At 35.0% G+C, this 13,626-nt stretch overlaps 1 long non-coding RNA gene across 1 annotated transcript in view; it reads left to right on the top strand.

The window, feature by feature from the left end:
- The first annotated feature begins 1,164 nt into the window (after window positions 1-1,164).
- Window positions 1,165-13,626, top strand: part of LOC130457475 (uncharacterized) — a 133,162-nt gene continuing 120,700 nt past the window's right edge. Inside the window, exon 1 of the long non-coding RNA XR_008916707.1 lies at window positions 1,165-1,674. This is a non-coding gene — a long non-coding RNA (uncharacterized LOC130457475). The remainder of the gene's footprint in view (window positions 1,675-13,626) is intronic.

Genomic DNA, 13,626 nt, shown 5'->3' with positions numbered 1-13,626 from the left:
GTTGACAAAGACAACCATAAGTTTGCTCATCAGCTGCTTGCCTGAGTGAATTCCATCTCAGCAAGTTCTTGTCCAATAAAATGATTCTACTTCCAATTTTGAGTCTATTGTTCAACAGAGCAGTATCCTCAACCATCTGTGAAATCACCAGAAGGCACCATTGGTAATTATCTTGTTTTCTCTGAGGTACTCTCATTCTTAAACTTTCACCCATAAGTCCTGGATCTATGTGGGAAGAGTTGGGGGTGGCTGAAGAGATAGGACAATGGAACTGCAAACTATACTTTTGTCACTGGTAGTACATTTCAGTATCAGGTGAACAAAAATAATGCGTTGGAAAATAGAAGAGAATTCTTCCTGAACACCTCCTCATGAGAGCTAGTTTCAATCATGGCTTGGAGAGGAATTTTTCAAGGGAGAACAAAATGGTTATTCACCAACATTAAAATTCCATTTTTAAGTTTTGATTTTTAAAGAGAGTTTCTTTTCTTCCTCCTTCCTTCTTCAGGTAGAAAACTGTAGAGCTTCCTGAAAGTAAACTTTGAATTGAAACAGAAGCAAAACCCCTTTAAAAAATTTTTTTTGGATCCCCAGTGCTTAGCACAGGGCCTGGCACATAATAGATACTTAAATGTTAGTTGAATGACTGATATTCATTTTATATTAGAGTGTTCTTCATGTAGTTTGTATATATCAGAGAACAGAATTTGACCTATTGTATAACAGACTCTGGGGAATAATCAGCTTTGTCATCATCAGGCCATTCTATTAATTGAGTTTTATGGCTTACTTCTAAAAGAAAGGTAACAGAAATGCTCTCTTTTGTCTCTGCTTCTTGAGTGATTATTTTTTACAAGAATGGGGACTTTCAGCTAATTCTGGGCATATATACAGAACAATAAATGCATGTTTATGGACAAATGCATGGTTAGGGTTTAAATATCTATAGTTATTATAATTACCAAAAAGATTTTTGCACTGCATTGTTTCTTATAAAATCAGGTTATTGTTGAAATTCATTCTTTACTGTGCCTTGTTCACTGTAGTCCCTTTTTTGAGCCTATGGTGAACCTGTAATACTCATGAAATGAGTTGCCATGGCAACCTGTATTGATGTCACAAGCTCAGAATTCTGACTTCATTGCATAATGCAGTAAGCCAGTACATATTGCAGGAAAACTGTCCTGTTAAACCATCAAGTGCCTCGATTTATACTGCAAAGAGGAGAAAGGAAAACAAAGTGGGTTGAACCTAGCCTTGTGAGTTAGATTGCCTGAGTTCTCCTTTTGACTCTCTCTCACTTGTTGCATTGCCTTGGATAATTCTTTTTAATTTGTCAAAATCTCAGTTTCATTGTTTATGAAATGAAGGTTATGGTCAGGAACCTCTTTATGTGTGGAGTAGACACACAGCAGGGAAATCTCAGAATATCTAATGCTCTGTCTGCTGTGGGCTCAATAAATCTAAATCACAAAGCACAACAACAAAACTAAAACAAAAACCTTAAACCTGCCTGGAAAAAAAAAGCAATTTAGCAGCATCTGCAAAAGGAGAAATCAATAGCATCTGTTGATAAGAATTCAACCAGCTTCCAAAGATAAAGGAAACTTCTAAAAAAATCTGGAAATTCTTTGGCAAGAATAATGGATAAAGGACTCAAGAAGTATGCTTAAGGTTTGTTTTTCTGATCTTTAATTTAAATAAAGATATTGTAAACTGTCTTATCTCTTTTAAATTTACTTTACCTTTATTTATAGTAGGCTTGAGACCTGAGTGAGAGAGATCAATGATTATCTATTATAGCCCCAATGGAGAGATCAGTCTCAAGGCCATGCTATGTGTAATACATAAGGAGTAAATGCTTCAGGTGAGGTGGGGTGGGGGAATCCTCCATACATTTTTAGTTAGCATCATTAAAAAAGCAATTGAATAAATAAAGTGGTTTTGCTAATTTAAAATGAAATTTCTTGGTAAATACCAAAAAGCTGCCTATTTAGAAAGGCCTCAAAATATAACTTTTCTCACAGAATATGATTCATCCTATTTGGTCTAACTCCTTTAGACAAAATTATTATTGTCACTATTTACAGGTCTAAAATTATGATTATCACTATAGATCTAAAAATTTCCTTAACCTAATCAACTTCTATAAGAAAAGAAAAAATGTTACCTATTTGTCTATTAAAAGCAAATATTCTTGTTAGGCAAAAGTATGATACTATTTCTTTTCTAAAGCTATGTCTCAAACAAGAGTTACTAGGTAACATTCAATATAATCAAAAGAGTCCTGGTTAGGGCAATTCTAGGCTTGTTAAAACTCCCACCAAGGGATAGAGAATTAATTCATCAACCTTTAGCAAATCTTGTTTATCTCTGCTTTTAATGAATACCAGTAAGGGTGGAGCTGTTGATGCCTTTATAGAAATTTAGGTAAAATGAAAAGCTGTATCCAATTATGCTTAAGCAATCACTAAGAGTCACTTTAGTTTGCATGGTTTTTTAAAAATTATTTATTTTGCTATAATAAAAGTACTCCTGTGAAACTAACTAAAATAATATTCCCACTTTCTTGAAACTTGCTGATATCAGCTGGTGACATGACACTGGCCTAATGGAAATGGGACCAAATTCCAGGTGATCCATTCATTCGTCTTTGCTTTGTTTTGAAGCTGGAATAACATATATTTACTGAGCTACATGTTTGGCCCAAAGTGCTAAGATCTCCTCTAATGCTTTTGTTAAGAGCCTGCCTACTTAGCTATGCCCTTGACAATATCTGAATTATCAACTAGTACTTCTTTATCTTTACTTCCAATGTGAATGAGGCATAATAATACCTCTTTTCCCTCTAGACTCAAGCCAGAACAATAAACCTAGGGGAAGTGGGCAGCCTATGGTTGTGTTGAATAGGCAAATTTTTGTCCTCTCTTCTACTTGATTGAAAAACCAGAATTCTTTTCAAATATTTTCAAAATAAAAAAGATAACTCCACTGATCCTCTGACCTACAGTTGACATCGATATATATATATATATCTCATATATATCATCATCATATCAATCATATATATATATATACATATATATATATATGTATATATATATATATATATATGATGTTGATGCTGACTCTAACTCTGCAAAGGATGCCCAAGAATATATATGATTTGACACTCCTGGAAATATTTGGGGATGGTGTAAAGATACACAATTTGATTCAGTTCTTTCTCCCCATGCTCCCTTCTTGTCTTCTTCCTTGAAGGGCAGAGAGTTTTGCCTTTTGTGAGACTATTTTTCTGCTGGACAGTACAGAAAACCTCAGTTCTATTCTGTCTCTTTTTGGCTCTTCTCTGGTGCTTGGTAGGAGTCTTGGTTGGCCGATGATAGGTGAATATACAGATTAATGGTTCAGTTCTATACTCTTTGGTAGGAACACCTGTGGGTCCACCTTAACTTTATGGTTGTTATCTTTAATTTAAGGATACTATTTTTGATGGACTGTTTTTACTGAGCTAGAAATTTCTCTTGAAGTTCCCATGCTGACTAACATCATTCTTCTTCTCTAAAGAAATATGTTCTATTCTGTGGCATTAACCATACATCCTATATTTTAATCCCAACCTAAGAGAGCCCAAAGAACTGGCTGAGAAGGGGAAATGGGACTGAATTTAAGTCAAATGAACTTCTCAGAGAAATATTGAATCTATGGGATTAATGAAGAAATACAAGTAGTGCCTTTAACTCCTTTCCCTGTTTGGATAAATGTAGATGATACATTCTGTCAAAAAAACACATAATCAGGGCAGCTAGTTAGCACAATGGCTAGAGCACTGGCTCTGGAGTCTGGGTTCAAATCTAGCCTCAGATAATTCCTATCTATGTGATTCTAATTAAGTCACTTAACCTCCATTACCTAGTGCTTGCTGCTCTTCTTTCTTAGAATTGATATTAAGACTGAAGGTAAGGGTTTAAAAAAAAACAAACAAACATAATCAACATTACTTTGGTCCTCTTTTCTCTCTTAAAAAAAACCCAGCTCATTTATTTATTTAGAATATTTTCCATGGTTACATGATTCATGACTTTTCCCACCCTTCTTCCCTCCCCATCCCTGAGCTGACAAGAAGTTCCACTGAGTTATACATGTATCATTGTTCAAAACATTTCCATATTATTCATATTTGCAGTAGAGTGATCTTTTAACACCAAAACCCCACTTCCCTATTGAGTCATGTGATCATTTTTTTGTACAAGTCTTTTTCCTCATCTCTTTGGGGTACAAATCCAGTAGTGGTATGGCTGGGTCAAAGGGCAGACATTCTTTTAAAGTTCTTTGTAGATAGTCCAAATTGCCCTCCAGAATGGTTGGACTAGTTCACAACTCCACCAGCAGTGTATTAGTGTCCCAATTTCCCCACATTCCCTCCAACATTTATCACTTTCCTTTGCTGTCATATTGGCCAATCTTCTAGGTGTCAGGTGGTACCTCAGAGTTGTCTTATTTGCATTTCTCTAATCAGAAGGGATTTAGAACACTTTAAAAAATGTGATTATTGATAGTTTTTATTTCATCCTGTAAAAACTGACTATTCATGTCCCTTGACCATTTGTTGATTGGGGAATGGCTTGATTTTTTGTAAAATTTGACTTAGTTCCTTATAAATTTGGGAAATTAAACCTTTATCAGAGTTTTGTTATAAATTTCCCCCCAGTTTGTTGCTTTCTTTCTAATTTTGGTTGCAATGGTTTTGTTTGTACAAACCCTTTTTTAATTTGATATAATCAAAATAATTCATTTTACATTTTGTAATGTTTTCTATCTCTTGCTTGGTCTTAAATTTCTTCCTTTCCCACAGATCTGATAGATATACTATTCTATGTTCACCTAATTTATTTATGATTTCACTCTTTATATTTAAGTCATTTACCTATTTTGAATTTATTTTTGTATCCAGTGTAAGATGTTGGTCTAGACCTGGTTTTCCCCATACTGTTTTCCAATTGTCCCACTGGTTTTTGTCAAATAGTGAGTTCTTGTCCCAAAAGCTGGGATCTTTGAGTTTATTGAACACTAGTTTACTGATGTCATTTACCCCTAGACTTTTTCATTGATCTACCCTTCTGTCTCTTTAAAAGTACCATATTGTTTTGATGACCACTGCTTTTAGTACAGTTTAAGATCTGGTACTGCTAGGCTACCTTCCTTCATATTTTTTCATTATTTCCCTTGATATTCTTGATCTTTTGTTCTTCCAGGAAAACTTTATTATATTTTTTTTCTAATTCTATGAAAAAGTTTTTGGTAGTTGGATAGATATGGCACTGAAGAAGTAAATTAATTTGGGTAGGATTGTCATTTTTATTATATTAGCTTGTCCTATTTGGTCCTCTTTTCAATGTATAGCATTCATCATTGCATAATGTACCCCTGTCAGTACAGGACAATTAATCAGTTATTTACCAAGTACTTTCTGTGTAACAGAGCATTATGTTAGTGCAGAGGGAGAATGTTTATTTTGGTTCCTGCCTTTGTGGAACTTATAGTCCAATTGCTTATTACTTTTGTGTTGGTTATCCTTTCCATCTCTAATATTCCCCCTTTAAAGATTATATCCCTGAGCATGTGTGAATACTGTGCCTACAGGAAGAGCTTGTAAGTAGAGAATTTACTTAATTCAATTTGCTAAGCATTTATTGAGTGCTGGTTGTTTGCATAGCACTGTTCCTCCTGCTTTGGGGATACAAAAGAATTCCCTGACATCCCTTTTAGCTGCAAAATCCTATGATCCTAGAAAGATTTTCTCTCTGCCTCAAGGGGAAGCAGATACTTTTTTTGGGGGTAACAATACCCTCATAAATGAAGCAAGTAGAGAACAAAAGCAAGTGCATGTGATGATCTCATTGAAGGCAAACTATGCTCATGAATACTGAGGGAATGTAAAGTGAGGGAATAATCAGTCTGATTTATAGGATGAGGTAGCCAGAGAAGACTTCTTGGAGGGCATGAGTCTTGAGCTATGCTTTAAATATATTGGTAACTAAGAAGTAAGGGGGCATCATAGTAAGGGTGTTAGAAAAGCAAAGCAAAGAAATAATCAAGTCGGAACTAGCAAGATGTGATTGGGAATAATCTCCAGCATGTTTCTAGAACTGACCTTGAAATGGCTTCCAAGAACCAATTGTTAAATATACATTGTGATCATTTATACTTCAGAAATCAGTAAACACTAGGTAAGAGGGATGGACTTATTGGTTTTCTTGATTATCTTGACCTAAGAAAGTCATGGAGAAAATGTTAATAATGGATATTACACTTAAAAGGTCCTGCATTTTCTGAAGTCAGTTATTAAACATCTACCAGCATGCCAATAAGAATAGTAGAGAGGTTGTTGGCGAATTAATAGGTGAGATTATCTTTGTATGAGAGGAATGCAGTTAAAGAAGCATCTAAATCAATGAAAATGATTTTGGTGAAAAAAGAAACAGGAAACCACAAAGGATGAGTGGAAAATGATATGATGAAAAAAGTGAGAAAGAATATTCTCCATCCTAGAAGAGTAACAATGGAAACACAGAGGAGGTAGCTATACTTGTAATCTAAGCACTAAATAACGAGAACTTGAATTTGAATTATAACTGTAAGGATCAAAAAGAAAAGACAAATTTAAGGGATGTCAAAGAAGAAGAATTTGGCAAAGGAATTTGGCAGGGGATTTGGAAAGGAGGGAATCATCCTTGTTATTCCAAGTTTGTGAACCTGAACACCTAGAAAGGTGGTAATGCCATTGGTAGTAATAGAGAAATTGGAAGAAGGTCTCAGGTGCATTCTCTTACACGAGACTTCCACAAACAAGGCACTTCATTTCTTGGCTCCAGACTTTCTCTCTGCCTACCTCCCAGACCTGAACAGCTGCCCCTCCTCTGCTTTGATTACTGACCCTCTTTGACTTCCTTTAAGTCTCATCTAAAATCTCGCCTTCTATAGGAAGTCTTCCCTAACTCCTAATTCCAGTGCCTTACCTCTGTTTTGTTGTTTTTTGGTCATTTCAGAGTCTGACTCTTCTTGTCATTTGAGGTTTTCTTGACCAAAATACTAGAGTAGTTTGTCATTTCCTTCTCCAGCTTATTTTACCAACAAGGAAAGAGGCAAACAGGGTTAAATGACTTGTCCAGGATCACACAGTAAGTATCTGAGGCCAGATTTGATGGATCTTCTTAATATCAGGCCTGGCACTCTATCCCAGGATACCATCTAGTTCTCCCTGTTAATTATTACTTATTTATCCTGTATATAGCTTGCTTTTCATATATTTGTTTGCACATTTTCTCTTCCATTAGATTGTAAATTCATTGAGGGCAGAGACTATCTTTTGCCTCTTTTTGTATCTCCAGCACTTAGCACAATGCCTGGCACATAGCAAACTTTTAATAAGTATTTATTGATGGATTGATTGTGGCCATGGTCTCATAAACTTCAACAAAGAAATTCCTAAAAGAAGAGGGAAAGACTCTGAAGATGTCAAAGACATAGTTATCACCTTATGACAATATAATTGTTCAAATCCACAACCTAGTGTTCCTAGATACTTTCTTTATATTTCTTCACCGTGTGTGTTCCTGGAAGAGTCCTGGGTGTTAAATCATGCTTCTGAACCAATTTTACCAACAGTACCATTAAAAGAAATTGAAGAGAGTTAATATCTTTTATCCTGAGTTAAAGATATTTTTTACTTAGATGACATCCAGTTAAGATGGAAGAAACACTGAATTTCCCTGAGTTGCAGATTCCTTAGTCAACAGAAAGATTTAGCAACATTATGTATCTTGAAAATATTGTCTGAAGTATAAGTATGGGCAATAGAATTGTGGAATTATTTTTTTATTTTGATAGAGAAACAGATTTTTCTATTGGCAGGTAATAAAGGCAGGAATCTGAATCAGAAGGATACTCGGCCTTCAGTAGCTTTTGTTCTTCTCAGGTTAAATTGCATACCAACCTGAAAAATATTTCTGGATTCCATAGTTCCAGAATGAATATAGCTTTTGAATATTGTTCTTTGTCATTCTCAGAAAATGGATTTTGGGTAGTCGAGCAGGTCAGAGGGTCACTATGAAAGATGAAATAGAAGTTACATCTAAATCTAAACCAGATAGTTGTCTGGGATAACTGATTTAATTAGCACTAGACAAAAGTTAGTGCTAATAATTAATAAGAGTCTGAATCTTAGCCTGGGGCACATTTCTTGCTCATTTTTTTTTTCACTCTAATCTGTCTATTCATGATACCATTTGGGGTTTCCTTGCCATTTCCTTCACCAGTTCATTTTACAGATGAGGGACTGAGGTAGCCAAGACTAAGTGATTTGCTCAGGATTTCACAGCTAAGTGTCAGGCCACATTTGAACTGAGGAAAATGAGTCTTTCCGATTCCAAGCTTTGGTGCTCCATCCATTGTAACAAGTAGCTGCCTCAATGGCTGGCTTTTATTCAGTTGTCCTTAGTTTGATTTAGCTATCCATACCTCCTTCACCTATGCACTTAAAAATTCATCCTGCCATTTTAAGAAAAATGTTTTTTTCATTTACATATAATAAAAATTTTAAACACAATTTCTAAAACTTTGAGATCCAAATTCTCTTCCTCCCTCACTCCCCTCCCCACTACCTGAGATGGCAAGCAATTTGATTTAGATTATTCTTGTGTGATCATGCAAAACATTTATTTTTATTTTGCTCATGTTGTAAGGGAACACATATAAAACAAACAAAAAAGCAAACCCCCAACTGCTCCCCACCATTGCCCTACACACAAAATAAATAAAATGAAAAAGAGTATCCTTCAATCTCTCAGTTCTTTCTCTGGTTCTTGCCCTTCTAGCCACTGAACCACAGTTGATGAGATTAGAAAATGTGAAAAGATAACCCTCATTCAGACAATGAAGTGGCTCTTATGAGTTGAATTAAGCCCAGAAGAGTTCAGAGATTGCCAGCTAGTACAGAAATATGATACCCAGAAAATATCACCCCCCCACCCACACCCACACCATTGAAAGCAAAGATGCTATGCTTATAGGAGAGCAGCAGAAAATAGTGAGATGATATTACCGGAATGCATCAATAGTTAGATTTTGTGAACTGTTCTGATCATACTTGTACCTCTTCATGTATCTTCCTTGTCTACTCATGTTCCAGTTATAAGGTTCGGTGAATAGAGCATTTCACATAGAGTGAGAAAGACCTGAATTCAAATCCAGTCTCAAACATTTAATAGCTATGTGATCTTGGGCAAGTCACTCAACCTCAGTTGCCCCATTTGTAAAATAAGGATAACAATAGTACCTAGACTTCTCACAGGGTTTTTGTGAAGATAAAATGGGATAATATATATATGTATATATATATATGTATATGCATACATATATATATATATATATATAAAGCACTTAACTTTGAAGTACTTCATAAATGCTAGTTTTTATAGCAATTATTGCCCATATCTAGGTCCTCCAACACTTTCTCCTGGTCACATATATCTTCATGCATGCTTTCCCTGTAGGCTCTACCCACAGTGTGGTGGCCTAAGGAAGAGTATAGCTCTTTTTTTCTAAACTCTTACCTTCTGCCTTAGAATGGATACTTAATATTAGTTCCAAAGAATAAGAGTTAAAGACTAGACAATGAGGGTTAAGTGACTTGCCCAGGGTCACAAAGCTAGGAAGTATCTGAGGTCAAATTTGAATCTAGGACTTCTTTTCGCTAAGCCTGGCATTCTATTCACTGAACCACCTCACTATACGAGGAGACCATACCTTAAAGTATGGCATTTGTTTAACCTGGTATTATATTATTTAATTAAAATGTCTTTTATTTTGGACTGAGCCATCTAATATATTTTGTACTGATTGATAAAACAAACTTATCATGGGATCTTTTGAAGTATAATTTGAATGGGTACTAACCCACAGGATACCTCAAATCTATTTTGGTAGCTTTTCTGAAGGTTCATATGTAAGTTTCCCCAAGTGAACCTTTTGTACTTTTAGAAGTATATCCAGGTTGAGCCAGACTTGACTCCTGTGTTACAGATCTCTCCTTCTAATCTTATAAGTTGCCTTGGGTTGGAAAAATGTTTTTGTTGACTCTCCCACTCTAGATATCAATTTGAGGTTTTATTTGGAGGAGAATATTGGGACAGATTGACTGAGGACTTCATCTACTTCACCATCCTGTTCATAAACCTATGAAGGCCTTTTTATGCCACTTCTTACATGTGTATCATGCCACATTCTATATAGTCTATTTATGCAAAGCATTCTTCTTCTCTTCATTGCTGTTTAAATAATCCATAAATTTGAATTATATAGTAAAGTGCTTAGCACAGTACCTGGCACATAGTAGGTGCTTTATAATTGCTAGCTATGATGATTAGCAGGAAAATATTTGTGATAAAAAACATGAATTTGGTTTTCAGAGAAAAGTCACCATCATTTATAGATATATTTATATATATAGTATTCTACATTTTAAAACATTTTCCTATCAATTATTTATTCTTTATCTTTTAATTTATTTCCCCCAAATTACATGTAAAAACAGTTTCTAACATTTTTCAAAGAATATTAAGTCTTGAATTCTCTCCCTTTCCATTCAATCCCTATTTATAGGGTAAGCTATCTATAAGAGGAAAACTTGAATAAAATATATATCTGTACATATATTTATATTTTTTTACATGTGCAATCATGTAAATATTTTCCTATATTAACACTTTCGTGGAAGTTTTTCTGGAAGAAAATGTCATTTTAAAAATCATGAATCTTTTGGGATAGTTTTGGATCACTGTATTGCTGGGAATAGTTAAGTTTTTCACAGTTGTCCCTTGTATGATATTCATATCACTGTGTTCAATATTCTGTTCTGTTCATTTCATTCTGTTTAGTTCTTTGAAGTCTTTTCAGGTTTTTCTGATCTCTTTCTTGTCATTTTTTTTCTTAAAACCCTTACCTTCCTTCTTGGAGTCAATGCTGTGTATTGGCTATAAGGCAGAAGAGTGGTAAGGGCTAGGCAATGGGGGTCAAGTGACTTGCCCAGGGTCACACAGCTGGGAAGTGTCTGAGGCCAGATTTGAATCTAGGACCTCCAGTCTCTAGGCCTGGTTCTCAATCCACTGAGTACCCAGATGCCCCCTTGTCATTTCTTACATGCAATAATATTCCATTACAATCATATAATATAATTTACTCAGCCATTCGAATGGGTAGGTATCCCCTCACTTTTCAATGCTCTGCCGCAACAAAAAGAACTGCTTTAAATATTTTTGTACATATAGTTCCTTCCCCTTTTTGTTATCTCTGGGTCACAGATCTAGTAATAGTGTTATGAGGTCAAAGGATATGTACTGATTTATAGCCCTTTGGGCACAGGTCCAAATTGTTCTCTAGAATGACTGAATTAGAACATAACTCCCTCAACAATGCATTCATGTCTCAAATTTTCCACATCCCTGCCAAGTTTTGACATATGCATTAGTGAATAGTGCCTCCAGAAAGTTTAAATTCCTTCTCCTTCAAGAAAGCATTTTGTCCTTTCTTTCATCAACTTTGTTACTAATAGTGAAAAAGTTAGTTTATTTGGCATAGAAATGTTTAGACTTGAGCATGGGAAGGGAGTACAGAGAAAGACTGACACTGAAATGACACTAGTAAACTTTTGATGGAGAATAGAAGATGAAGGACAGACATCTAATCAAAGGATAGAGGTGGCAACATCTTTGTAACATTGTTCTCTTGGTCAGACTTGGGAAACACTCTCTGAATCTAACCTTGCCTCGAGTCCTAGCCATTTTCTTCAGTATTTTATATTTCACACAGCAATACAATTCTTTAAGATCTAATATTTTTGTGGCGGTCACACTTTGGTCCAGAATGCCCAATGAAAAGGCATATACTTGAGGTAAAACAATGAGAAGTGAATTCTTCTGCCATCTTCCCTTCTAGTCAGTAGGTAATTTGAAGGTAGAACTATCATAGGTAGTGCCAAACTGTTTCTGATTAAGCTTCTCATTCCTATGATAAATCCTACCAGTAACTAGGATTTATAGACTTGATTCACATTTCTTCTTTCAAATCCCTTAACCTTTTTTTCACTGTGAATTTAATAATCATCTACATAGAAACACAGTATTTCAAATAACATGTAAGAGCATCAGTGAAGGTAGTATAGTGGATAAAGTGCAAAGCCTAGAGACAATAGGATCTTGGTTTAGATTTGACCTCAGACATTTCCTAGCCATGTGAACCTAGGCGAATCACTTAACTCCAATTTCCTAGACCTTAGCACTCTTCTACCTTAGAATTGATATTTAGTGTTGATTCTAAGACAGAAGGTAAGATTTAAAAAAGAATAAGGAAGCACAAAGAAGAAGATTATATAGGAAACTGAACATGTTATGTAGTTCATTTTTTTTTGATACATATTGTTCCAAATGGCTTATTGAGATTTTTAAGCCTAAAACTATATATATACATATATATGTATATATATGTGTATATATACATGCATGCAAACATGCATATATTTTTAGGGTTAGCAAAGAAGTAATAAAATAATTCTATTTGTTTCTCTTCCTCATTGTATTTTTCTTTCTTTGTTTCTTCCTTTCTTCCTTCCTTCCTTTCTTTCTTTCTTTCTTTCTTTCTTTCTTTATTCCTTCCTTTCTTCCTTCCTTCCTTCCTTCCTTCCTTCCTTCCTTCCTTCCTTCCTTCCTTCCTTCCTTCCTTCCTTCCTTCCTTCCTTCCTTCCTTCCTTCCCTCCCTCCCTCCCTCCCTCCCTCCCTCCCTTCTTTCTTTCTTTCTTTCTTTCTTTCTTTCTTTCTTTCTTTCTTTCTTTCTTTCTTTCTTTCTTTCTTTCTTTCTTTCTTTCTTTCTTTCTTTCTTTCTTTCTTTCTTTCTTTCTTTCTTTCTTTCTTTCTTTCTTTCTTTCTTTCTTTCTTTCTTTCTCTTTCTTTCCTTCTTTCCTTCTTTCCTTCTTTCTTTCTGTTTCTTCAGTGAATTTTTGGGAAAGTATTTTATTGATGCCTTTTTATTTACATCTCTATCATCTCCCCATACCTGCTCCCCAATCCTCCCCACAGGCTTTTCCTTTGAACAAATATAGTCAAGCAAAACAATTCAAGTTATGGCCTTGAATGGGGACATTCAAGGGTGATCCAAGATGACTTCATAGGGATCAGAGGAAAAAGAGAAAAAGTTTTGAAGTTGGCCTCCTCATTTTCTTTCACCTTCATGGGAAGTTACTTTTCTTAGATTTTTTAACTTCTAAAATGATTCCTAATTACAGAACAAATCCAAAGGGAGAAACAAATGGTAAAGATGAGGCATAGCTGAACAAGATGGTTAACAGGGGTTATCCTGTTCCTATTACTATGGATTTTATTTGGCCTTCATTAGACATCTTTCACATAATACTTCCTGTGGCATTTAGATGAAGCTAAATATGAAAGCGAATGGTTCAGTTTCTTTGATGTAACGTTTAATTTCATCCTCCAGTATGTTGTTCCTAACTTGTTTGTAGACCTAATTGTTTATTTAATGAGGGTACATGCTTCCTTTCTTTTAAAATGAGTTTCC

Source organism: Monodelphis domestica, chromosome 2 (genome assembly GCF_027887165.1).
Source record: "Monodelphis domestica isolate mMonDom1 chromosome 2, mMonDom1.pri, whole genome shotgun sequence".
NCBI classification, from domain to species: domain Eukaryota; kingdom Metazoa; phylum Chordata; class Mammalia; order Didelphimorphia; family Didelphidae; genus Monodelphis; species Monodelphis domestica.
Note: the sequence above shows the minus strand (reverse complement) of the source record. Positions and strands in the feature narration are given on the sequence as shown.